This window comes from Grammomys surdaster, unplaced genomic scaffold (assembly GCF_004785775.1).
Source record: "Grammomys surdaster isolate TR1022 unplaced genomic scaffold, NIH_TR_1.0 366, whole genome shotgun sequence".
Lineage (NCBI taxonomy): Eukaryota > Metazoa > Chordata > Mammalia > Rodentia > Muridae > Grammomys > Grammomys surdaster.
Window position 1 is genome coordinate 181,435 of NW_021604785.1, and position 2,938 is coordinate 184,372.

Genomic DNA, 2,938 nt, shown 5'->3' on the forward strand with positions numbered 1-2,938 from the left:
GCGAGGCCCGTGTGGTTCACCATTCCCGCCGCTACAGCCATACCGCCGTTTCAGCCTCAGCTCCACCAGCCCATGACTGCTACACCCCTGTGCAGCCCACCGTTTTCACCGTGTCTGCTGAGACTCGCCGAACTTCCACCACGTGAGCTGTGCCTTTTCGGCCCACCCCTCTGCCAGTTGGTGCTCTGCTGTGTGGCCTAGATACCCAGACAGACACACAGGTCCCCGGTTTGGTTCCACCTTCCAGGTACCAGACTGCACAATTTCATGCACACACCGGCTTTTAATCCATAGAGAGCTTCTGGTTCATGTGAGGGGCCCTGGACTCCGGGTTTGCGTCTGGCCACCGCTTCCTGGACCACAGGGCTGGCTTTTGCCCCAGCACATGTGTCTGGCCTCTAGCCGAACCACAACTGCTATTCAACTAGGACCTTGAACCGATTGAGTGATTTCCCCTCTCGGAATAGCTCGTAACCCCTCCTCAGCTCTTGCAGCTCCACAAAAAGCTGGTACCAGCCGAGCTATCTCCTGACTGGCTAACTTCTGGTGGGTTAGCCCAGTTGAGGCCCTTATTTAATCGTGCGACGGCCCAATTATTATAAGCAGTGCCTGATTTCTGTTGCCAAAGATTAGTTTAGGACGCTAAGCTAAGTTTGGTAACTCTCACTCAATGGGTTCATCGTCTTCGTCCATACCAGCGGACACCCCACTGGGCTGTCTACTGAAAAACCTCAAATCTTTACGATTAATGCCTGAGTTGAGGCCTTCCAAATTAATACGTCTTTGCAATAAAGTCTGGATTGGGTACCCTTTAGACAATGGGATGACCACATGGCCACGTAATGGCACCCTAGACCCCATTATTTTACGGAGTCTTAATACATATTGCCAACAGCCCGGTAAATGGAAGGAAATCCCCTATATCCATGCATTTATTTACCTCTGTTACTCCCCTTCTATGTACTCCAGCTGCTCCCCACCCAAGGTTCTGCCCCACACCTCTTTCTAATTTTTCTTTTTAATTAAACCAAAATGGGGGAATTACTGTGACTCTAGCGGATGTCTGCAGGTTCCACACACACTAGCCTAGAACTGGTAAGCTTCCCCATCCCCCACTGGCCAGAGTAACCCTCCACATGGTCCCAGGGGAGATTCCTTGAGCTAGAGTGAACCCTGTCCTTCCCTGAACCTCTCTAGGATGGCTTCCCTTGGATGAGACACTTCCCCTTTTCCTCTCGAGACAGTTTCTCGCTGCTGAGTACCCCAGGCCAGGCCTGGACAGACTGTTCTCTCTGTCTCAGGAGCACCGGCTCCAATCATAGTCCCCAGGTGTCTCTTCCAAGGGCCAGTCTCTCGCGCCCTTTTCCCTTTCCTCCTTTGTCATTTGTGGGTCGACTGGAACTGGAAAGCTAGCGGGTCCAGGGCCCAGCTAGCTCCCCTCGCCTCCTCTGCGATCGGTCAGCCGGTTCGCCTGGTCCCTTCCCTCTATGGTTCTTAGCTCTGCTCTGGGTTGTCCCCTTACATCCTGCCGCCTGGCGCCGCTACAAAAACAACTAAGGTTGTGGTGATACGGGACATGCTTACTTTTCCTAAATGCAGCCACCAGAGTCACTGAGCAGCGACTTCCGGCTGCCAGCAGGAAGACCCACCCTACAGCTATGCTGCCAGCCCCACAGACCTGACCTGCCTGCAGCAACTGTGACTCACAGCTCCAACCTGTGACAGCCCTACCATCCAGCTTTCTTAACAAAAATGCTTCTTTGCTAATACAAAAATGTGCTTTTCTCTTCTTATGCAACCCACCAAAGTTACTTAAGACTCTTTCCTAACATGTCTTGATAGATTTTTACTACTGCTATTCTATTCAGTTAGAACCAATCCTTATGGCTCTCAATCTTGTCAGAAGTCTGCTAATTATATATTTTAAGTTTATGGCTGACAGAATGCCCAAAGCCTCTAACAGTTAGCCCAAGATGGTTTCAGAAGACCTGGACACCGGAATCCTAGAACATACAGCCTAGATTGTATGTGGACAAACACAACGGGACGCCCTGAGTCAAATGACTTGGCTAAATAAAGGTAAGTCATTTCTCATATCATGCGTACCCATTCCACAGAAAAAAGCCCTGTGGCTTCTACGCTTGGAAGCAAGACTGACTTCACCCAAGAGACTATGGAAACCATGGGAACTGTTGGCTAGTGGACTCTGTCATTTTTTAAAAAATAATATATAACTGGTAGATTGTTTACTCTTTACCATACTTCTGACTACATTGACAGCTAAGTTTTCAAAGACATTATCTGTTACCTCATTACCTAAACTCAGTTGAAAGACTACTTGTGTTGTTAACTCATGCTGTTATCTCTTTTGTAAACTTATAAGCTACAGGAAACCCACTCATTTCTACCTCTCATGGATACCATCCAGATAAGTACATCTGCCTAAAATTCCTACTTACTACCTATAATAAAGGGTGGGATCCCTCTGGGTTTCAAATATACATCTTAAAAAAAATTCTTTCTCCAAGTGTTCTTAATCTTATTTCCTACATCTTGTCAAGTCCAGGTGCATCCAATACAGCTCCAGAGAAGCAACCTTCAGATGCTCCATCTCCTGCCACACACACAGACACAGCTGCTTCTACTGGACCTGACCCTGGACATCAGAAAACAGCCAGCTCTTCTAAGACGGGACAAACATCCCCCATATCCATTCTTCTAGGTTCCCCCTAGAGACACGTCGCCCCCAATGCCAGCAGGAAGTAGCCAGATTTCACAACGACCCTATTCCTGCTTCGCCATCACCTCTTTCTAATTTTTCTTTTTAATTAAACCAAAACGTGGGAATGTTAGCAATCTGTTAAACTCCACCTCCAGAGTCACCTGGCAATAGCCAGGTATGCTCCGCCCCACAGTTACCTGGCAACAGGCAGGTAAC